The following is a 24,085-nucleotide window of genomic DNA, read 5'->3' as shown; positions in this document are numbered from 1 at the left end:
AACATTAAGGTGTGGCTCGATGACTGTACAGACATCCCATGGCCGGTGTAAAAAAGAATGTTGAGCTAAATTTTGCGTGGCACATGAATGGATTAGGTGTAGATCTTAGTGCGAGGTGGGGTGATGAAATGGTCTGTATATTTTCTCGAAGGTTGTCACAGTGCATGTTGATTTGCTTTTGATACTGAAGGGCTGCCAGTCTGGACAATGGATATGGCCAGGAAATCACAGGGGTCCAGGTTAAAGTTTCATGGGCGAACTGATCTGTCAGCTCGTTACCTGCAATCCTAGCGTGGCCAGGAGCCCAGCTAATTTAAACTGGGGTTGGGGAGAGTTCAGTCAGTGTGTGGGGGAGAGATGGAAGGTTGCCTGTTTGGATGGCTCTGATAGCTGCTTGAGAATCAGAGTACAAGGTGTATCCATGTAGTTTGGCCTTCAACTTCATGGCATCTTGCAGGCCAGCCACTATTGGGAGGATTTCTAGAGTGGAAGTTGATGGGGGGGGGGGGTGGGGAGAATGGGCCCAGAGTCTCCGTGAGGATAGTTCGGGAGATGGTGATGATTGTATATACTGCTGCACCCATGGTAGTGCATGCAGCGTCAGCGTAAATGAGAGTATGATCCGGAGAAGGTTGATGATGAGAAGCTTTTGCCCTGCGTCGGCCCTCATGTCTGATGCAGTCCACGTCACATGGTAAGGGGGATGTGAAGATTTGGATTTGGGAAAGGGTCTTATGTGATAGAAGGGAGGTCTATGGGAGGGATTCCAGCACACTGGAGTACCCGTCTGCCCTGTTTTGAGCTAGACAGCTGCACTATTTGTCGATCTCTGTGTTGTTCAAGGAGTTCCGTGAATGACAGAAAGAGGCCTGTTCCATAGAGATGTCAGTTGAAGGTTTGGATGGGTAGGTGAAGGGCGGCTTTATACAAGGTGTTAAGTGTGCAGCTTTGAGTTGAGATTTTTGCCACTGATTTAACTGAATGTATGGAAGGGTATAAAGAATTTTGCTGTGCCAGTGTATTGATTAGCTGTCATGCCTGGCCCTCATGTAGCCCTGCATGTCCTCTGTCAATTCGTCTGATCATGTGGGTTGGAGTTTGGCATGTACGAATGGTGGTAAATACATTCTATTAGTTGGATTTATGTGTAGGTGAATGCCTGGAACCCAACATGAGCTCACTTGGTGAATGTTGTTCCCTAGCTGCCATTGGTTATGTTCTTGTTGGTATTTGTTCCATGTCAGAAGTAGAAGTTCAGATTTTTCCGGTGCTGAAGGTAGTCCTGTGGCAGAAAGGTGGGTTTTTACTACGTCTTTGCGGCCTGTAGTGTTCGTTCAACCGTCCCAGGTGCCCCTGTCGTGCACCATTGGGGGAGGTTATCCGCTTAAAATGTGTGATGTAGGTCAAGGATGTTGTTTGGACAGTGTTGCCAGTCCTTTGTTGAACAGGGTTGGGGTACTATGGAGCAATGTAGTGTGCCTTTTGCGAGAAGGATTGGGGCTGAGGTTGTGTCTGGCAAGCGGAGTTGTTCAGTATGTTTGCTTAGAAAAGCCTTGACATAGTTGTAGAGGTGAGGGCCGCAGTTGGTGCAAATTACAATTTGGAGGAGGCGGCCGTATGCGATAGTGTCAAAGGCTTTCCTTATGTTAATCGTGACCCGCGTGTAAATTTGTGCTGTGGTATGTCTCTGGAATGTTTGAGAATCAGAAATATGTCTTGCGTAGGCATGCTCTTTCTGAAGCCAGTTTGTTGTGTAGGGGGATATGTTTTGGCCAGCCACTCAATAAATGCACCTTTTAGTGCGCTGGTACTAAGACCTCCATTCACCGATTTCGCCTCTGTCTTTGGCACCGTGGGTTGCCTCTGTTTGTCTGGTGACACAGATTGCTTGGGAAGAGCAACCTGGGTTTCGCAAGCCTGACCGCTGACAACACCTGCCGTCGCAGGGCAGTGACTTATCGCTTAATCGCTGCAACACTGTGCCAGGAGTGCATTAGGACTCTCGGCGATCTGTGATTGTAAAGTAGAGAATGACCAATCCCGCATATATGGGCATCGAACCATTAATGCTATCGAAGTCTCCTCCAGTTTTAGTGCACTAGCACTAAGGCTCCCACTCACCGATTTCGCCTGTCTTTGTCGGAAACCTTCTTGACTTTGAAAACTGAGCCTCAAATCGAAACCAGTGCAGAAACCACGCAGAAACAACATCTTTTCATCTCCAGCCATGTGAACCTGCTTGCCTTATAATGGGTGTAAAGATGAAAAAGTGCTCAAAAGGCAGGTAAAGAGTGTGCTTAATGTGTCTATCTTTCTGTGTCATTGTCTTTTTGAGGTCTTCTTCATCTCTACAATACCCTACAATACCAAACCTTAGCACTTCTGCCTAATAGGTGTCACAAAACTTATTGTGCCCTCCTGAATTTAGGCTGGTGATGTCGTACAGCTAATTAACTTTTCTCCCTAATTGAACTGGAGCATGAAACTTTCCATTTTCATTCAGCAATTTCTGTGTAGCTCCCCACTTTTGAGATTATTTGCAGTTGCACCTTCACCACATTCATCACTCAGTAATGGGCAGCCAAAAGAATGCATCAGCATTTGGTCATTCTTGTACTCTTTGTTGCGTCATCTCAGACTGCTGAAATGCACTTATCCAGCAAGTATATGTCTCTCTTTTTGCTTTGCAATATTCAGTAGGTGGTAAGTGCTGGATGGCCAGGTAACAATTAGAATACCGTCATCAAGGTGGGACACAAGATATCTACTCACTAGTCCAACTGCTGGAGTCTTGTCTGTTTGTTGTGCTGAATTCTTGTTCATGCTTCATGCATGTATATGCATAAGAGCCTAATGTATGGGGCTCTCATTGGTGACACCTGCCTGTCTTATTTGGCAGACTTTGCACCCATTTTTACCAGCAATTTTTGCACCAGTTTTACTGGTATTCAGTTGTGTAAACCATTTCATTTAATTTATAATGAAGGCAAGCTGGGTGTGAATTCAGCCATTTCATCTGTTTCTGGTACATCTACTTGTTTGATGGTTCATATTGCGCCCTTGGTGAAGGCAGAGTGGCCTCTAGCCACTTACAGTGCACTGGCAGTATCTAAAATTCATGCTTCTTGAACTCACCATAATAATAGAGGTGCAGCTGTGCTTTATCTCTCTTTTCTTCATTTAGGATGTGGCCCTCTACTGGCTTTGTTCAAGCGGCTTTGCCTTGGGCCAGAACATGCTGATGGCAGCACCAAGGTTCCGTCGGGCTTGCTCCATTCCCGTCACAGCTTCCGAGAGCCAGACACCCTTCAAGGATGTTGCCTGCCGTCTACGACAGCGGCTGGATGCAGCCTTCAGGACTGGCTCTTGATCTCCTTAGCATGCAGTAGCCGACATTAGCAATTTTAAGTGAATTTGTCAGAGTGGTATCAGGGACAGCAGATGCACGTGAAAGTGTGGCAGTGCTGTCTTCCAAAACAGAATGTGTGGCACTGCCCCCTGGAGTCGCTGAAGTTATATTAGCAACATGTGCCTTCCAATCAGTCTGAATCTTGTTAGGTTATACACGTTCAGAGTTTTGGAGGTCCGTTTTTGTTTGAGCCTTCGTTTTGCTCTACTAGGCTTAGCATAACGGGCTTCAGGTAGTACAGGGCAGTGAAGTTTGTTTTGCTCGATCCCATCTGAGGATTACTGCGTAAGGGTCTTGGTCCCCCCCCCCCCCCCTTTTTTTTAAGACATGGATACAAAAGTGCTGTAGCATTGGCTCCCCAGCTCCCCCCATCGTTTCGTTTTATTCTCTTGACGTAAAAAAAAAAATAATAGCAATTTATTTGTTGCTGCATATGTGAATGTAGCTTTTACATGTGTTGTCTTTTGCGCACTGCACCGCAGCACGCAGCGGCAGAAAGAATACCAGCTAGGTTGGCTTCCTCGCATTGCAGTGGTGTTGCGTAAAAAATTGGACGCCAGAACGAACGTGTCGCCGTTTTCACCACCTCTGCTACAAATAACGCGGGTGCAAGAGGAGTGAACAGGTGCCGAATGCCTGGCTACCAGCTTTTCTTGCTGCTGTATCTTCTGTGTCGTTGTTGGCAAAGCGACGTAAAGCATGAACCGTGGCGCAAACACTTGCCACTCCACCACCAGTCACCCGTGTAGTGAGACATAGCCTTTGGCATGCCATCTAACCGGCCACTGATTGGCACTCGGCAGTTTGATATATCCGTTTTATGGCAGACCGCATTTGATATGTAGGGTACGAAATGCATGTGTTTGTTGAAAATATTAAGGAACAGTTTGATGTAGCCAATAATTCATAATGCCCATGTTTGTTGTAATGAGGTTGCATTCATCTGCAGATCAGAATGGAATTTCAGACATCGGAGATTCAAAACAGCTCATAAATAAAAAGCATTATCTTCGTGGAGAAATTGAAGATTTGTGGAGAAAAAAAAAAGTTCAGTTTTTATCGAGTTGAATGCTTCAACAGATGCTTATACTGAGAAATTAGAAACTACCACTGACCTGAATTCGATAAATACCATAAAGCCCAAGAGTCTGAGGAAGACTGCAAAAGGAGAGGTGCAAGACGTCAGCTTCACTGTTGAGCTTAGGAGGGGAAAAATGGAAAGACAAGACTAAAAGCAATTTAGGTTGTGCATTTTGGTTAGGACGAGATTCTTGTGAAGTGAAAGTTAAATTTGCGACATGTAGAATATGTTGCTTTGGTAAAGCATTCTGTTCATTAGTCCTTGAAAAATTATTAATGAAGCCTTGAAAGTCCTTGAGAACCCTTGTATTTTGGACTTTGAAACCAGCAAGAACATAAATGGCCTACAATGTTTTTATCAGCATCTGGATAATTCTCATATGAAGTATATGAACCTTGTCTGCAGTGTTCAGTGTTCAAGGTTTATGCGTGTGGTTCATGCATGCATGTTTGGCTCGCAGAAAACTCCACCTAAACTTGCGAAGCCAGTCTCGATGCTAAATGAATGACATAATTTTTCGGTGGAGGCAAAACGCAAAAGCACCAGTGTGCCCTGCGATGTCACATTAAAGAACCACAGGTGGTCGAAATTAATCCAAAGCCCTTCACTCTGCTGTTCCCCCTTGTTCATGCACAGCTTCAGAACATTGAACCCTACGTACTGTACCATACCTTTTTCTGTTCGAAAAGAATTCATTTTGCTCACCTTTCAACTGAACAAAATACCATGGAAAGATAGAAATTTTGCTGCAGTTCTGGGCAAGTGAAGGCACTGACACAAGAAATCTTATTGAACTGGAGGAAAGGAATCTTTCGAGTCACATCAAAAGTAAATTGAACCATGATATTAGTGTGGGCACTAATAATTCGCGAGCATAATATCTTGATGCAAAAGTGCGGCACTGAAATGCTAATGCAGACATAGTATGCCTGTTAGATTCCACATGGTCGCATCCTGAAGCACTTTCATTTCGGAACCTGTGGGGATTCGCACTGTCTCTAGGGCAGCCTGTGCGGTCCCTTTTCGACTGCTGCGAAACCCCATTCGCTAATGGAGGCGTGGTGCAGCTCTGGACGCCGCCCGACCACCTGCTAGGGCCCTCCAGTCGCACGGGGATCTCGGCTGTGCTGCATGGTGTCGTGCTATGTGATCCGCTGATTGGGCTGCGGGTGCATGACGTATGTGCAAAGTTGTGCTTGTCCGGGGCCAGTCGCGGGCCGTGGGAGTGTTCGAGACAGGTGTGCGACGAGAGCCGAACACGGGGAGGCGCAAGCGGAAAGCTATGTCAGCGACAGTTATTCGCTGTCCCCGAGGCCTTTGCCGACACATCGCAAGCCGAGAGCCTCGCACTCTGCCCTTGTGGAACCTGCGAGCACCTGGCGAAACCCGCTGAGTAACCACCGCTGCTGACCCGAGTCAGCTGCGGCTCTCGCTAGTTTTCCCGCTGCACTGGTCTGCGCGCGCCAACCCGTGTCAGTGCGCGCATCGGCTGCGGCCCGCTGTCGGGTGGCGGTGGGCGCCAGGTGCGCACTAGTTGAAGGAGTGCAGTACAGTGCTGGTGTTTGTATCGTAGTTGTCAGCACAATAACTATGTGTGCTGTGAGCATGCTACTTATATTGGATTGAAAGCACACGAGTGCGGCTGGAGGCTCGAACTGCGCACTGGGCATCTCTCTTCGCAAGGAAAAGGAATTAGTCACTGAACTACTCATCCACACTTGTGCCATCGTCATCGCTGCTTCAGTCCCTCAGCATGTCGTTGTCCAGAGAAATCCTGCACATTGCAAACAACCACACAGCAAACAACGACACAAGGGCATTGTGTGTAGCAACTGAAAATTTTCCCCGCTGCAGCCACCGCACCTGCATCACACATTCCAAAGCGTCGAACCTGGGGCCCGGCACTCAGTTGTTCACCATTAAGAATGACGGCTCTTTTGAATGTAGTCGCCGCGGTGGCTCAGTGGTTATGACGCTCGGCTGCTGACTTGAAAGACATGGGTTCGACCCCAGCTGCAGCAGTCGAATTTCGATGGAGGCAAAATTATAGAGGCTCGTGTACTGTGCGATGTCAGTGCAGGTTAAAGAACCCGAGGTGGTCGAAATTTCCAGAGCCCTTCACTACAGCGACCCTCATAGCCTGAGTCGCTTTGGGACGTTAAACCCCCATAAACCAAACCTCTTGAATGTACCCATGAACAAGCTTCAAATGCTTACCAGAGTCTGAACATTCATGATGATTGACAAAGCACGACAATAAAAACTGGTAAAACGTGGCCAGCAGTGAAGTCAAATGTGGCTAACAGAGCCAAAGAGAAACTATGCGTAAGCAGTGTCTGCAGCTCCATCAGCTAACAACACTCGCCAGAAGCGCTGCTGTTGTGAGTGCCGGTGCCGCCACGGTAGGAACTCCGGCCTTTCCATCAACTGTCAGCTCTCCCATGAGTGGCAAGTGCGCAGTAAAAGTAAAAAGGAAAAAAAACCTTCCAAACAAGCGTGCAAAATAGCCGAATGACAAACCACACTATAGCATCTCTGCTATCTCGCTTGTCTCGCCTTTATTAATGGTGCCATGCTTTGGTTTTGATTGTTGGTCGTCCCCCCAAGTTTGTAATTTCAAAATGGAAAAAAAAAAAAGGTAGATTATAGTTCTGCTAATACAGTACTTTTTGTGTGCAAGTCGTGTGCCACCTCTAACACAGTTAACTTGAAACCGCATTAATAATGGCGCAGGTCTTGCTAGTACAGTGCATTTATGCCAGAGGACTGGCTCTGAACTGAGAAGCAAGAGCATAAAAAAAGAAAAAAAGGCTTGGAGTATAGCCTCATTTCATTTTTTTCCTTGCCTTGTTGAGGCTGTTATGAAATGGGATTGAGATGATAATTTGCACCAAATGCTGCATCATTTTTCCACAGACGGCGGTTTTTTTTACCTGACAGGCATGTAGTAGTTAAAAACCACTGATACATACTGCTTAATGCACAAATTGCCAACTAGTGTGGAATAGTTCATATTCAAAGTATGCACGGTGAAGTGATTGAAACAACCTTGCTTGCAGCCTCTGCGTGCCTATTGCTACTTTGGATTCATGATGGGCAAGTGCTGCCGTTTTATGGGGATCATATTTGAGTGCATTATGGGAATAGGTCAGGATGCTCCCCTGCATACGTGGAGCAGAACATTCCTATAAGAAAGCAGTAGCGAGAATTTTTGAACGGAAGCCTCGTTATCCCGGGACTCTATAGTTGCCTAAGGGTCCTGAGTGTTTTTCGTCTGCACAATTTGTTGCTTGTTGCCTGATATGTGCTTTATTTTTACCTCCTTTCAAGGATGGTAATGCCTTCCAAGATGCTGTCTTCAACAAAACAATCGAAGTAGTGGAAATCGATGAAGAACTTGATGGAGAGACGTAAGTGATTAATTTTAGTGCGAATTCACTACTTCACTAGCAATTCTGTACAGGCAGTATTTGTCTGAAGCCTCTCAGATACCTTACGGAATAATATTGCCGCAACTGGGTTTCGAACCCACTTCAGCACAAACAGATCAGCTTCGCTGGCCACTGCATGAGACCACTGTGCTGTGGCCACAACCAATCAAGCCTCGTGTTTTACTGCCGCACTTTCGCGCTAGGCATTGCATGTGGTCCCCTTCATTAACTTCCATCTGTGTGCAAAAAACACTATAAGCCTCCGACCCTACGAAATCTGCTGGTCGACACGAAGAATTTGAGACAGTCACGAAAGGAAAGGATAGATGCGTAATTGGTTCTCCCTGGCTCAGTGGAAATGTCATTCGTGCTTGGAGCTATGTGGCGGTAGTGAGTGAGGTGTGCGCTGTATGCTTTGGCAGAAACGCAGCAGTGGAGCAAAATGTGTCAAAGGAGGCAGAGACTCGGCATTGGCAGCGTTGCAGACTGCGATGATATTGAGGAAAGTAAAGGTGCATGACTGGCTCCCTGGGTCAGTGGGTACCTTAATCGCGCCTTTAGGTATGTGGCGGTGGTGTCCACTTCAAAGAAAAAAAACTGCTTTTGTCAGCAATACTAAACTACCGACCAAAATTATTTTGTGAAGCCTGAGAAGAAAGGAAGCTTAACCATAGTTACTGTTCTAGGTTGATTCAGCAGTAGTGTGTTCAGGATGGCTTGGCTTAATTCTAAACATCCCCTGAAGTTGAACCAACGTTCCGTTTAAAAAGTGTCAAAGTAGTAGCTATTTATTTGCATAATGAATGCAGCCCATTTTTTTTTTGCATGCAGTCTGCTACTGATGGGAAGTGTTAGCCGCTGCCTTTTCTTAAACACCAGCAAGTACGCATATAATATAAGGCGCCAGCCATTGATTGTAAAGACTACTATGTCTCACCCTGCAGAACGACCGGTCTATAAGAATGTTTTGCCGGGTGTCTAACAACCAGAACAATCCACACCTGGTCGCAAAGGATTTCTCTGTTCAGTGTGCCATACTGAGGATTGTTTGAACTTGTAGTAGTTTTGCATCGCGCTGAGTGCTGAAAGCTGTGTTAAAGTGAACTAGAATTGCTCTCTTTAGGCAGCATGATGGGCTCCTAAGTGTGTTGGAAACTGTGCTCTCCGGCATGAAAACTATGCTGAAAGGTGCGTTTGTTTCATTTTCAAAAAGAGCTGTGCCGGATGCAGTAGTTATTTATACCAGCCTACTTTTTCGTCCAGTTTTTACCGCCTCTTATTCTGAATATTTCACTTTGCGTAATGAGCACACGTCCCAAATTTTTGGGGTTTTTTTTAGTTATTTTTTTTTCGGAAAAAAATGTGCATTCATTATGTGAGTAAATGTGGTAATATGGCTATAGGTAGGGATGCTCTTGTCCCTCTTCTGAGCATTCATACGTTAGAAATATTTACTCTACAAAGCTATTTGCGACATCCAGTTAAGCTATTATTGATATGGCATGAGTGTTCAAGGAACATGTGCAACAATAATGAGCATATTCTGCTGCTGAATGGGACAAATGCCTTAATGCTATGAGTACAAAATGAACATTGGTGAGAGTGAAGCCTCAGTTCTCAAGCAAATGTTTCAAGCAAGAGGACTTGTCCTCATCTCAGGATCTGGGCTTATGAGCGAGATATTATGAACTGTTTGCTGTGAAACAACACACTCACCTCATCATCATCATCATCATTTATTTACCCTTAAGGGCCCTTGGCTTAGGGCATTACATAAGGGTGGGGGAGGTCGTTTCATAATCAGTGGTCAGTAAAATCAACAAGAAATACAAAGTACAGGATACATGGTCAACATTACCATTATCAAAATATTAACATGAGAAAGACACAGCAGCTCATGAACAACTTGAGAAGAAAAAAAAAACACATGCACACACTCAAAAACACGACAAAATAACTCAGCCCTTGAAATGTGATGATAATAACTGCCTGAATTTGATGGGTTCTGTTTCATTAACTATGAAATCGGGTAAGTCATTCCACAGTGTAATGGAGCTAGGTAAAAAAGATTTATTAAATGAGTTTGTGGAGCCGTGTATGCGCTGCAGACTTAAAGAGTTAAAAAGTCGTCGTGAGGTGCGAAGCGGCGGGTGAAATACAGAGTTTCTTAGCTGTGGGAAGGTGTAGTACAATTTGTGAAACAAACAGAGCTGTGAAATTTTACGCCGGAGTGCCAGGGGTTGCAGATCAAGGGATGCCTTGATAAGAGTTACACTGTGTTGTCTGCCGTACTGCGATGTGATAAAACGGGCCGCGCGATTTTGGATGGCTTCAAGTTGATCGATTAGATATTTTTGATGGGGATTCCAGATCGCCGAGGCATATTCAAGTTTGGAACGGATGAATGTTACGGAGGCGAGTTGTTGGACAGAATGGGGTGAAAAAGCAAGGGATCGTCTGATAAACCCAAGCATTTTGGAAGCGTCTGTCCAAATTTTTGCAATGTGCTCAGACCAGGTTAGTTTGTTGTTTATGATGATTCCAAGATACCTGTATGATTCTGTTTCGGAGAGTGGTGTGGAACTTAATGAATACTGATAGCTGAGGTTATTTCGCTTTCTCGATACATGCATGAACTTGCATTTCGAAATGTTCACTTGCATGAGCCATGATGTACACCAGGTTTCTATGAGGTTTAAGTCGCGTTGAAGCAGAGTCTGATCATCGGGAGTAGTTATGCGGCGGTAGAGGACACAATCGTCTGCGAAGAGACGGATACGAGATGATACGGCATTGGGAAGATCATTTATAAATATGAGAAAAAGGAGTGGTCCTAGCACCGATCCCTGAGGGACACCAGAGAGGACTGTGGTATTTGACGATCTATGGTTGCCTATTACTGTATATTGTGAGCGGTCGCGGAGAAAGCAGTCGATCCATGACAGGATTAAAGGGTCGATGTGGAGGCAGGAGAGTTTTGTCATTAAACGCCGGTGTGGAACGCGATCGAAGGCTTTGGAGAAATCCAGGTAAATGACGTCGGTTTGAAAATAACAATCTAAGTTTAAGTGAAGGTCTGTAGTGAATTCGAAGACCTGGGACTCGCAAGAATGGCCTGACCTAAAACCGTGCTGTGCCAGGAAAACCTGTGCCAGGAAATGTTCATACTGCACAGAATTCATTTGCATGATCTTTTTTGATGCAGGCACAGAAGTGGCTGCTAGTTAAAAGCTAAGTGATCGACTTGAAAAGGCACCGAGGACCACTCCACGCTAATTTTGGTCACAATAAAAATTCTGTGCCTCTTTCTAGTCGTATTGATAATATGTAATAGCAAATGACTTTTATTGCTGCAAAAATTGTGTTTATAAAGATTTTCCTGCCACTCGATTCAAGCTTGTGTCATCTGCACTGAAAAAGTGTCTTTGATCACCATTTCCAAGTGAATGGAAGTATAGCCTATGGCCTCCGAGATCCGCACAATCATGACAACAAAGGTCTGCATTTAAAGAAACAAAAGGTGACCGCAGCAGGCATCCAGGAGGGGCCAGAGGGCCTCACATCTGCATGATGACAGCTGCGACAAATTCTGCTGAACCGTCACTGGAGCAAAAAGACACTTTTCGAGGCGCTTGTGCATAATTTCGTGCTTGATGGCTGTTTGTCACGGTTGCAAATGTCAAGTGTTCTCACTCTCATGCTGTGGAAAAACCTCTTGCACGAAGTACCGTATAAACGAGTGTAAGGGCCGCAGCCGTGTACGGGCCGCACCCTGTTTTCCCGAAGGAAATATTTTGTTTTGAAATCCATGTAACAGCCGCACCCGGACTTTCGATCACCCATGTGACAATAGCCTTCTAAATGCTTGTGCCGTGGCCTGCGATCAGCTCTGCCTGCGAGCAACTGTTGGCGGCCCAATGGTTGGCAAATAGGCCCTCGAATCCGAAAAAAAAAAGTGCGGCCTGTTGAGATGGGCGTCATCGAGTCTCGCTTCGAAGCAGCCGGCACACACGTGTTTCCTGGTGGCTCCGAGCAACTCGAGGGTGGTGGTCCCCAGGCCTGCCGTCATGGACCGCACGTAGAGGGCCCAGGTGACAGCTGATTCCAATTACCGAGTTTGCCCGGTCGGAGTGCAGGACCAAAACGAAGGGGCTAAAGTTTAAGCAAAACCAGACCCCCTTTCCGAAGTGTCTGCATGTGTCGAACACCGCCGCCGGTGCTGTGGGGAGACGGATGGTATCTTCTCCAATTGCCGTGACCGTGCCGGGGAACAAAGGGCCTCGTTTCTTATGGCTGTTCGGCTTGCCAAGCACTGCAACGAGCTGGCGGGCATCATCCCCAACCCTCGCGATCATCTCCAGGGACGAGGGACCACTTTCCGGCCTTTTCGTGACCTCGCGTTCCGGACTTGAGCAGCGGGTGTCATTTGATGAAGAACAGATGTCGGTGACCCGCGGCAACCTTCGGCTGGCCAGAAACCATCACCTGCCACAGTTGACGCTACCTCGTTGGCAACCTTCTTTCCCTCAGACTCAGCACACGATGGGGGCGTGACCATAAGTGCGGTGGTGTGTTGGTGTGCACAAGTTAAAGCTCTAGGCCCCTCCCACCCCGGCGTGGGCGTCCTCAACCTAGGGAATTTAGGGAACGAGAACAGTATAAAACTCGACAACAAATGCGGCAGACTCGTCTCACTTCTGTTCACTTGGCTTGTGAAAATGTAAATAAACCCACTCGTAATCTTCCTTCCGTCACTCAACTCATTGACTCGACAGCACTCCTGTCTGCGGTGGTGGGAACGGGTGTCGACTTGACCGTGGTTCCATCAAGCAGCGGCAGCTGCTAGCAGCGACTCTTAACCCCCATTCTGCCAACAGGCCCTGACATGCGTTTATACGGTGACTGCTGTAATAATGTAATGACAGTCGGCGAGCTGAAGACACTGTGCCAGGAGACTAAGGTTGGCGAGGTGGCAGGGCCTCTTGGTCTCCAGTCTGCACACAATGTGTGTCCATAGCAGCGGAGCAATATTGCCAATATGTGCTGTTGAAGACATTTTAGCTAACTCCGCTTATACTAGCCAAGCTTGAAATAAGTTGCTGACAATTGTGCAAAGCCTTTGACATTTCTGTTATTTCAACTTTCTGGCTTTTGCAAATTAGCTTGCATGCAGCTGCGAACCCTGTTGGTAGCACTAAGCTAGAATATGCACTCTTTTCTCTGCTGTTTGATTTTATTTACAGAAGAAGCCAGCCAGTAAGCAAAAGGTGGAAATGGGTACTACAAATGCCAGTGATGTGGACTATGATTGGCTCCCCAAGGAAACTCTTGACCCGAGTGAGTGGAGGTTTTTTGTGCAGTTGTGTAGCCCTAAAATGGTTCACCTACTGCAGTAATATGAGGTTTTGCATGGTGGCACTGCTTTCACACCAAGTTTCTCTCTTGTTTCGTTATTGTAAAGGCAACATGCAGCGTGCCGCAGTTCAGCTCTCTGTGTTGCGAATGCTGTCTCGCTAAGCTGAATGTTGTGTGCATATAGCGTCGCATCAGGTGGCTGTAGCTACTTCTTCGACAGTGGCCTTAGTTTTGTTCTTTTTGTGCTACAGCTATTGGAACTGCTGTAGTTTACCCAACATGTAAGCGACAAGAAATACAGCATTGATTTGAGTGCTCTGCCAGTTCCACCGAGAGGTCAACCCTGCAACTTGCAGCTGAATTTTGGCAAAATGTATTGAAGTTATTCCCACCTTCTTTGTGAGATTACCGTTCCTCCATGCTAAGCCCACAATCACCACTCTCTAGCATCAACAAATGATGTGCATGCAAAGAAAGAAATTTTGGTCTCTCAGGCATTGGATGCAGTTCTCTTAAGGGGGGACGAGGGTCTTAAAACTGACCTTCTTGTTTATGGCTTGAATCATGAAATTTTGCACATAGATGCGGTTTTCTCTTCTGATTCCAAAAATATAGTCATAATTGAGCTGGTGGTCTTTGATCAAAAGTTATCTTAAATTCTAGAGTGTAATTAGGTAATTTCTTGTGCAGCTTTAATGAACTTTCTCACTGCATTTTGTTGATCTTAATTCGTCAATTGATAGCCAGCGAATTCCCATACCCGATGACATTCTTCCTTTTTTTGTTTAGGCCACATGTAAATTGCTAATTGTAAATTGCTATTTATGAGTTGCAGCGTCAAATACTGCGACCTTTTACTCTCGTCATAGTATATCACGATGACATCCCTTTAAAAGTAAACAAAGAATGTCACCAGGTATGGGAACTCTCTGGTTATCAATTCATGTAAATAAACGGAACAAAAAGCAATGAGAACATTCATAAAAGCTACATAAGAAATTACCTAATTACATTCTAGACTTTGTAAGATTTAAGACCACCAGCTCAAATATGATTACGTATTTGGAATCAGAAGAGAAAAATGCATCTGTGTGCAAAATTTCATGAGACTATATCCATAAATAAAAAAGTTAGTTAAGACCCTCGTCCCCCCTTAACCACAGAGCAAAGTGGAACTAATAATTCGGCGCACAAAAATTGGCTTACTCTAGCTGTTGTTCAAGCCGTATTTAGCTACCACATTGAGGCAGTATCCTTGACTGTCACACAGTTACTGTCACAAAGCGGCTTTGGCATAAATTTTTGATGCAATGAGTTGTGAAGATGTTGAAAAATCTGAGTTTTAAAACACCTATATAGTAGACACTCTTGATGTTAACGCCGTTGGGGTTCCTTTGGGACTGCACTGCTGCCACACCGTACAGAGTGCTTGGGTGTAATCAGATGATGGTGTATTGAGGGCAGCTCATAATTCGTTGCATGTGCTTTCTCTCTCTTTTCACCATCCTCGTCCCCCCCGCCCCCTTTATTTTTTCTTTTTAAAATCTTGGCTCTCAGTGTTTCGTATCTACTAAGATACAGTACAGCTTGGGTTTTGAGTAATGAAGTAAAACGAGTAACTTGTTACATTGCTTGCATGCGTGCAGACCGGTCACCAAAGAGGTCACCACGTCAGTCACCAAGGCCACGACGACTCAAGAGGGGCACTGGATCAGGAGAGGAGTAGTGAGCCATCGAAGTTATGACTGTTGCCCGTGACACTCATGCTGAGCACCACATCGCATCACAGTCGCCTGTCATATCGTTGCATCTACTGCCACAGGCATCCTCTTTGAGTGCTGAAATTACGTCCAGTCATCGCTGTGGGAGTGGTTCTTCATAATTTTGTTGTATTAAATTTTGGTCCTGACATTGGCTGGACAGCAGCCTGGTTGGAGACAGGAGCTGCAGTGGGCTGTGATAGGCCACTATAATAAAGAACTTTTTTTTACTTTTGTTTTCTTGTGTAATCACCTGTACTTGTCCTTTTTGGCATCAAGGTACACCTCCACTGCATGTGTAGGATAGGGCTACTTATTCCATATCACTAGAATTTTGTGGGCCTTCATTTGTCATCCAGGTAATTTTTCATAACATCCACTAATTTTAGTTACATTAAGTGTATTAAGTGCCCTTCATACAAATGCATCATTACAGTACTTAAGTAGAATCTTGTTGATACGAATTTAGCGGGGCCCTGGAGAATATTCCTATCATCCTGATTTGGTGATCAAAAGCAAGCCAAGTTGAACATGAGAATGAAACACAGTTTATTTGGCTCAATTATTCTCTGTCTAAAAAGGTGGTAATATTTGTTTGCACCTTCTTGGCTTTGATTTCCCTGATAAGCCCAGCCTGGAAAGCATAAAACCGTGCCACAGTTTCGTCTCTCGCACTGCCGGCTCTTGCGGTACGGTGCAGAACATCGAGGGTGTTGAGAGTTTCTGCCCCCAATGACAATGGGTCACGCTCTTCTTCATTGCTGTCCAGTGACGACAGTTCATTTGTTCCATCAATCATCTTCAATGTTCCTCAGCCCGCTGGTTGCAATGTTGTCCGAGGTGACGAAGTCGTGAGAAGCTTGAATGTACAGCATACCCCAGCTTTCGGTAGCCAAATCCTCGTTGGCCTCTTTGTCAATCAGCAATGCGACTGGTGCCGTTGTAAATCCACATTTGCTGTGGTAGTTTGCGATTGTATTTGTACTCACAGTGTCCCAAGACATGGCCAGAAAATGAGCATCAAAGAGACTAGTCTGTAGATTCTTATCTCTGTGATTGATCTTTGCGGAACCAATCTCTCAGAGACCAACCTGGCGGCCCCACGCGCGTTCCAGCTTGTGTGTGCGGGTGGCAGTTGTGCGTTCGTATCTGTGCCAGCCTGAAAAACTTTCCGTACAATCCCGAATCGTAACGTATTCTGTACATACTAGACCATCCGAGACACTTTCTAAATCAGATCAACCGTAATCGTATCATCGAGGTTCTAATTATTTTGAACGTGTCTAGCTTTCATGCGAGGATAAAGGAAATAACGCAAGCTTTGTGGATGCAAGGTAATTGATATGCACGTGGTGAAGTAGTGGTTTTTCTAAGGTGCTGTACAGTGTGTGTTGGTGCACCAGTGTACTATTTTTTAAATTTTACTGAGAACTAAAAAAAGGTTTTGCTTAGAGGGTTGTTTCACATGATGGTTTGTAACGTTCTAGTTACAGACAGCTTCACCTCATTCTGTGTGAACTGGTGTAAATACACAAATGTTTTGAGCACTTTTGCTAAGCTGTGGAACAAAGGATGTGATATGGAAAGGAGGTACAGTTCTTGAGAAGTTTAGCAAGGTCTCCAGAACAGACTGGGGCTGTCACACTGCCCCCTTCTTTCATACTCTTCCTAACCCTTCCCTGATGGAGCATTACCTTTCGAAACAGACCTTTGAGGGTTACTGGAGCCTTGGTATTTGAAACAATGTGCACCATATGTGCATCAAAAGACTTCAGTGCTGGTAGGTTGTGAATGGCTGGCTAGAATCAATTGCCACACAATCTCGTGTGAAAGCTGCACTCAAGTATGGGCCGCACTCTGTGCTCTGGACCAGATAATTGGGAAAAATATAGAGTTATATGTTTTTTTTATTTGTCTATGGGACACACCTTCAAAAGTTCACACCTGGATTTTTTAAAAATTGTGGCCATTAAAAGAGAGTATATGGTAGCTGTGCTAACATAACTATAGGTTCAGTAATTTTCCTCTGTATACAGATGAGATGATTCTATACCCGTTGCTTTTGAGGCACGCATATTGGCAGTCACGTAGGAATTACACCAAGAAGAAACTACGACATTCAGATGTTCTATGTCCTGCGCGACCACATGACCATATAGAAAGTGCGACCGGAGGCTGCAGTTCACTGCCAACGATCGTACGAGACCAACGTTCGTGTACAGGAATCTGCCTTCGGCTCTACGCGGCGGCACGACCATGCTCCTCGTAGAATGCTTTGATCAGGAAGCATGTTGAACGTTAACGTTGATTGGCGTGATGCATACCGATCTCAGCTTAACATTCTGATGCAATCACCACTTCGCGAGGCACCGGCATCGACTTCGCGTTCGAGAACATATGCCATGCACAGTGCACGAAGTAAGGCACGTCCATATGCTACTACGATCGCAAGGCGATGCTACTGTAGACCAACTGCAGGGATCTGCCGTCGCCGGAGCCCATGTTGGCCCATGGGCGACGACGGCGACGAACAAGATGCAACGTGCTTCAGGTACCCATCGGACGACGACTACGCCATATCCCGGCTATGAGGTGGAGTTCGCGCCTTCGAATCCGATGAAGAAATGTGGCAACATCATGGTGCTGCTCGGAAAAGTACTCTAATCGCTCGGTAACGTGGTGTCATCGAGAACACTACTCTAATGAGAACTCCGCATATAAAACTCGGCTGAGAGAGCGCAAGATGGCCGGTTCGTCGTCTTGCGTTTCGCGACGCCATCAGCAGCAACATTACACTCGGAAACACAGAAGCACTTAACTCCAAAACATTTCTTCGTAGCGACAGGTAATGTACTTAGACGCATTGCGTATACAGTGCTCCCGTAAGTATACACTCGCATTCCCATAATCCCGAGGACTGCAGTTCACACTCACTGGTGTTCAGCTACGCGGCGCCTGAAATTACTTCGCCGATTCGTGCACCGATTACGAGCAGCATCAAAAAGAGGTTTTTTAGTTTCGATTGTAGGTAAAAGGTAATACGTGCTACGGTTACAAGCAGTACCGTAAAAACGGCGGTCTTCATTTCACACTCAATGCCTTACAAAAACAACCCACGGTGTAGATGTGAATGATTCTTTTTTTGGATTGAATATAAGGGCTCGTATGCCCACCACTTGACTTTTTGTATTGAATATAAGGGCACGTATGCCCACCGCTTCACAAAATACTTCTCATATAAAGGCACGTATGCCCACCATTACTTCGTGCTTATTCATCGTGTCACTCACTGCCCTAACCCCGAACCGGAAACTGCAACCTGTCAGCACCACACCCAACATGACCACAGTTGAAGGCGTAAGGCTAAATGGAGGAAGACGATCCTCATGTCACGTGACTTTTAATGACGTCATAACAAAATGGCGTTTGTTTAGGTACATTTCTGGGTACTTTTTGTTGCAAAATTAGGTAAAAATGGCGTCGCAAAATTTTGAAACGTCCCTAGCCATAGTTTCTAGGTCGCTGGCGTCTCCACGGTTGCCACGGTGACCATCGCTGTCATCGCCAACGCCACGGTGGTTTGTTGACATGGCTGCGATGGCTGTTTACCGCGCGGTGCATTGACGCGTGGTGTAAGTGCTGCCGTGAAAGTCATCAAAGGTTGGTGCAATGGCGAGTAATATTGACCGCGCTAACGTCCGGACTTGTACCCCAGTGCCCTAGTGTTGTCTTTATTATGCAAGTTTGCAGTGCGACCTGTTCCAGCCGTGGTATGATATCGGAAGCCCCTAGAGACGTTTTGCAAGGCGGTGCTTGACTGAATTTGAGGTCACTTCAGTTCTCTTCGGCACCTTTCGGTATTGTATCTCGTGTTTGAACATTGCCTCCTCTAGAAGGAGGCAATGGTTTGAAGCATTGGATGAGTGTCGAAAATTATGTTTCCTAGTGTTGCGCGTAACTGATTCTGACCTGTACGTACGTACTGATAGGATGAGCTCGTATGCATAAAAATGGTGGATACTGCGAGCCATTTGGCAGTTGCGGTACATATAAACTATGTTCCTGGAGTCCTGCATGTATGCCCACTGGCGACAAGCTATGCTAAAAAAAATTAAAATGCGGAAGGAAGGCGGACTGGACGTACTACACGCTAGCCTTTGAAAGGACAACACATCTTCCGTCTTAAAGTTTAATATGCCTGCAGTGTCTACCCACCAACTAGCCAAGCTGTAATGGATTACTTCGCGTTGACACCCATGTTGCGCAAAGCACACGGTAGGCCACAGCTGCTTTGTACGACGCCGTAACGTTGCCCACGGAGAGACTTAACGCGACGCATCGTGCCACATGAACTATGATCCGTACGCCTCTTTCTTCGCTGATATATGCATTTAGCGAATGTCGTAGTATAGTCACACCACCGAACCTTTGAATATGTAGAAAGCTGCTTTTCTTTTATCTATTTGGTGAAGTGTTTTTATACTCATTAAGTAGAACGTGTGGTTCTTGGTGTATTTCTTGGAACGTTCAGCATTGGAATAAAGCCAGACAAGGCCGAAACTTGTTTTGCTTGCTCTGTCATTTCTGTAATGGTTTGTGATGAAGTGGGAGGCTTGACTTAGGCTTTCAGCATCCGCGTAGCCAGTGTGGCCCTTGGGTTTGTTTGGGAACGATGTTGGGTTATTGCGGGGTAAGTAAAACACAACACAGAGAGAAACGTAAACACTCGGGATGATCAGTTTCTTGCACCTTCTGTGTGTTACATTTTCTGAGCTTCAATTTCTAGACGCCATGAATGCATTCCAAATTTCACAGCTAGCTGTTTTTTCTGCTGCACCAGTTAGTGAAAACACAGACTGATGGGCAAGTTGGTATGACATAATAAGGCAAAAACAGCACACCTGCATAAGGAAGATGCTGCGTTTTGTCTCATCTTCCTTCATCCTTGTGCAGGTGCACTGTTTTAGCCTTATTAGTAAAAGTATGTTGTACAGGGACGTTGGATGCCATGCATGCCGTAATGCGCTGCGTTAACTTTGTGCTAGCATTTGTAGCTAGAAGGGTTTCTTTTTGACATTAGCATTGTATAAGTGAATATAATTTGTGCGCATACATGAATAGCATGCTGGCTTGGCCTTGTAGGCCACTGCATCATTATGAAGTGTATGAGGTGTCACATTAATTGCACGCCTGCTTTTACTGCACGTTGCCAGTTTTGAGGGGAAAATCTGTTTTGTGTGGAGTCAGCAGTGACTAGGCAAGCGACCTTTAAATGCAAATAAGCTTGCTCCATAGATGGTAGCTCTGTGGGGCAATGGACACACAAAAAAAAAAAAGAGTAGCCATGACCTTTCAATATAAAGTGAAGAAGCAGCATAAACCAAACATCTACACACCATGCATGTGACATGCTTCTCTGCATACAGTGAAGAGCTTAAAAATGCATGAAATGTAAACATGGCTTGTCTGCTTATATTTGGTTGTTCCTTTTAGAGGGAAGCATGTTGACAAATTTTTCTCTGCTTTATGGCAAACGTCTAAAGGAGTGTGAGATTTCAGTAAGGAAACATTTACAGTTGGCCACATAAGTTTGAGGTATTCAAATTAGAAGGTCTGAAAAAGCTGTATGCCTTTTCTTTCTAGCTGCATTCTAATTTTCATTCTTCGCTTGCCATGCTGCTGAATGGGTTGGTCTGCTGGTTCCTGAATTACTGTTTTTGTAATGTGCACAGTCAGAACATATGTATATGCCGCCGCGGTGGCTCAGCGGTTATGGTGCTTGGCTGCTGACCCGAAAGACGCGGGTTCGATCCCGGCCGCGGCGGCTGGAATTTCTTTGGAGGAGAAATTCTAGAGGCCCGTGTACTGTGCGATGTCAGTGCACGTTAAAGAACCCCAGGTGGTCGAAATTTCCGGAGCCCTCCACTACGGCGTCTCTCATAGCCTTAGTCGCTTTGGGACGTTAAACCCCATAAACCAAACCAGAACATATGTATATCACGAGTATGAGGCAACATATTTAAAAGCACAATGTGAAAAGAGCTTGTGGATACATTTTTGAAGGTTGGCAGCTCAGTTCGCTGATATGTTTAGGTGCTTTTTATATTGTCAAGGCCCAGTAGGTATTAAAGGAGTAGAGACAACAAAATTTTAGTTGTTTCTTTCGGTTAGAATGATGCGCAGTACTTTAGAAAGACTAGACAGCTGCATGGATTGCGACAAGAGGCAATATATTTATAATTGCATTTTTTCTCTCGCACTGCTTTAGCTTAAACAACCGAACGACGACTGTGATGTCAGGGATGTGTTCAGGTCATGTGAGGCATACAAAGACAGCAGTATTGTTGCAGCTTTGTTCATTGTTATTTGCATCAACTCGTACACAAACCTGTCTAAGAGTTGGAGTCACATAAAGTGAACAGGCAGAGATTATATCTCTTTTTGCATGCCTCATGTGACCTGAACATGTATCTGACTTCAGAGCAGTCATTCGGCTGTTAAAAACCGAAACCAGATGACACGAGAAAAAAAATTCAATTGTAAATTATTTAGCTGACAAAGTTAAAATCCACATGGTGGCTTGTGTACAGCATTGCCTAGTGCATCAGTGTAAAGAGAAATGCGCATCCAAAAATTTGGTTTCTCTACTCCATTAAAGATGTAGCCCATGACATGCTTGTGGCAGACCTTTGAGTTCATCATTCTTTTATGAGAGTTGTGAAACTGGCTCACTAGAGTGTAGCATATCAGGAGTCAGAGTGTTACTGGAGTACTCTGACCTCATGGTGATTAAAATAGAAGAAAACTAGTTGAGTCCACAAAGAATGAGGTGCTCCTTTCAGAAGCAGAGCTGCTGTGAAGAATGTTCTATGAAAAGATAACCATCAGCTCTTTGCTACATTTCAGTTTATTATTTTCTTGAAGACCTAGTAACGGGTATTACAGAAATGATAAGAGGTACGTTACAGAAATAATTGGTACCTGCATATTAGCATGACAAGGGGTGACTAATAAAATTTTTGTAGGGGTCTATAGAATTTTGCCTCCATCGAAATGCGACCGCCACAGCCGGGATCGAACCCATGTCTTTCGGGTCAACAGCCAAGCACCATAACCTCTGAGGCACCGCGGCGGCCAGTGATTTTCTATTACTGGCCCTCGGTACGGTGGGTTCACGGTTTTGCGGTAGAAACGTTATTGGTGTATGCCTGTTGTGCATATATTGGCTGAATATTTTTGTTCAAAGTGGTGCAAAATTTGTGAGTTCTTTTTTCTCTTAGAATCCACAATTCATACTGTGGCAGCTGTTACACTTGTATGACACCTTGATAAAACTAGCCGAAAATTATAAGCTTAAGTGTGTAGCAAACCAAGAAGGGCATGGGACAATTATAGTAATTTAGATGGAGTGGGGAAGTTGTTATATAAGTGTGTAGCAAACCAAGAAGGGCATGGGACAATTATAGTAATTTAGATGGAGTGGGGAAGTTGTCTATCGTTAGTTTTTAGATTGCAGATTTAGTAAAAGTAGACGATACCTAGGCAACATGTAAGACATAAAGCAGAGACCTGGACTTTTGGTTGCTTATAATGTGGTCAGCCGTTGCCCCGCTGCAATGGCTGAGTGGTTAGGGTGCCCGCTGCTTTCCCAAGGACGGGTTCGATCCCAGTTGCGGCAGCTGCCTATCAGTGGAGGCGAAATGCTAGGCGCCTGTGTACTGAATGACATCAGTGCTCGATAAAGAGCCCCATGTGGTCAAAATTAATCCATAGCGCTGCACTATGGCGTTCCTCATAACCCATGTTGCCTTCGGACGTTAAACCCCATATTCTATACCATACCATAACATTGACGTGTTTTGTGTGCTTGACCATTTAAGCTGCAGTAATTGCTGAGCACTTGTTGAGTTTTCATGAGTATTTTTATGTGTAAATGCACAATGTGTGACGGGGTGCATATCGACAATTACGTATGCATGGCACTCATGCTAAGACTGGCGTGCATGTGAATATTCGTGTCCATCGTGCAAATAAACGGAAGTTGCATAAATAGTGAACTAAATGTAGTGTCAAAATGTCTGTGAAAAAAAACATTCTCATGTTTGCATGTGCTGTTGAGTCATTTTGATTGTAATGGCAAGCGTGGTTACGTTCAAGATTGCAGCAATATCTCGGCACATTATGATTTTGAATGGTAAAATTTTGTCTGTCTTGCATCCGTTGCAGTTTCAAGTAAGGTGGACGCACACAGTTTCAACATTGCTGCCAACATGATTTGTGTGAATGGCTTTATTGTACACTGTTGGGAGTAAGGCTTCTAGCCCATCCGAAGTGCTCTGATGAAAAATACCATTTATAATGGTACTTGTGGTTCTTTCATGTCATTTAAACTAAACTCAAATAATAAATAATGTGAGTTTGAGCTGCATAAGTGAAAGTTATGTGACCGCTTTGTTCATGACAGTACATTTGGTTCGGTTCAATCCGCTACAATGATAGAAGACCGTTCTGCTTTGAAACAGCACATTGACATGCATTCAAGCTTGGGATGAGCAGCAAGAGAGAAAGCGTGCATATTGTTGACGATGCAATGTTGACCCTTAAGTGCCCCTGTTACGTTTTCAGTTTTCTTGCCTTAATTTTCTTATGGTCGCACTGGGCGACCCGATTTAGAAAACTGCCAAAAAATAGTCGCACGTCCTAGCTTTAGTCAAAACCAAGGAAAAGAAAACATGCATATTTATATTTTTGATTTATTTTTATGAATCAATTTTATTGGCGTTTCCTTTGAATGAGTGTGTTGGTTTTCGTCAACTGCATAAATGACTTTCTTATTTATGTTGCAATTTTTAACGTTTAATGCTTTTTTTTCTAGTTTATTGCTGGTTTCGGCTATTTGTATTTAATTTTCTTTGAGGGAGCGCGCGATGATGATGATGCTAGCGCTCTTACAGCGCCCCCTGCAGTCAGTTAGCAAAGAAGAAAAAAACATCATGGCGGTTGTTTACGTACGTTCGAATCGCGGTCGGCGGCTGTTGCGAGTGAAGTA

General features: G+C 44.9%; 1 long non-coding RNA gene across 2 annotated transcripts; it reads left to right on the top strand.

The window, feature by feature from the left end:
• The first annotated feature begins 117 nt into the window (after window positions 1–117).
• Window positions 118–15,266, top strand: LOC149354147 (uncharacterized). Of its 2 annotated transcripts, XR_016291181.1 has the most exons (4): window positions 127–7,900; window positions 10,292–10,438; window positions 13,165–13,258; window positions 14,923–15,266. It is a non-coding gene; the product is annotated as an uncharacterized LOC149354147 (long non-coding RNA). The 2 variants fall into 2 exon arrangements; XR_016291182.1 differs by lacking the exon at window positions 10,292–10,438 and having other exon boundaries at window positions 118–7,900.
• The last annotated feature ends 8,819 nt before the right edge of the window (window positions 15,267–24,085 follow it).

Source organism: Amblyomma mixtum, chromosome 3 (genome assembly GCF_055824585.1).
Source record: "Amblyomma mixtum isolate Tamu chromosome 3, ASM5582458v1, whole genome shotgun sequence".
NCBI classification, from domain to species: domain Eukaryota; kingdom Metazoa; phylum Arthropoda; class Arachnida; order Ixodida; family Ixodidae; genus Amblyomma; species Amblyomma mixtum.
Note: the sequence above shows the minus strand (reverse complement) of the source record. Positions and strands in the feature narration are given on the sequence as shown.